Genomic DNA, 557 nt, shown 5'->3' with positions numbered 1-557 from the left:
CGCCAGGACAACATTGATTGATGTCCCGGCATCTCAGATTGACAAAGGGTCCCAGGAAGTCAGTTCTTCTTCCACAGCGCTGCAGAGGCAGGTCTGGCTAGTCCACACAGCTTTCCGAGATGGGACAAAAACATGCTCTGGTTTATTGATCTGGAAATGTCCTCTTTGTCATTGTTTGTCTTGATTTTTTTAAGACCAAAATCATCAGCCAACATCTGACCTCACAGCCACACTACATGATAACTGCTCTGACATAAGGACTCTGCTGGACTGTTGGGGCGGATGGGAGGGGGCCTGAGTCATCTGAGACCAACACACACTCTGACTTACACACAAGCTGTTGTGTATGACCTGACAGCTGCATGTTAACACGTGCCAGCTCGGACTTTCATGTTCTCGCGTGTGTTTTTCACGCTCTCTCTCTCTCCAACTCGGACACGCACACACATAAATCAAAACGTTATTGCTGACTGACTCAACTTGAGTGAATTTAGATTGATATTTCACACAAGCACTCGCACGCACGCACGCACACACGCACGCACGCACGCACACAC

The sequence above is a fragment of the Etheostoma spectabile genome, chromosome 21 (genome assembly GCF_008692095.1).
Source record: "Etheostoma spectabile isolate EspeVRDwgs_2016 chromosome 21, UIUC_Espe_1.0, whole genome shotgun sequence".
Taxonomy (NCBI): Eukaryota; Metazoa; Chordata; class Actinopteri; order Perciformes; family Percidae; genus Etheostoma; species Etheostoma spectabile.
Note: the sequence above shows the minus strand (reverse complement) of the source record.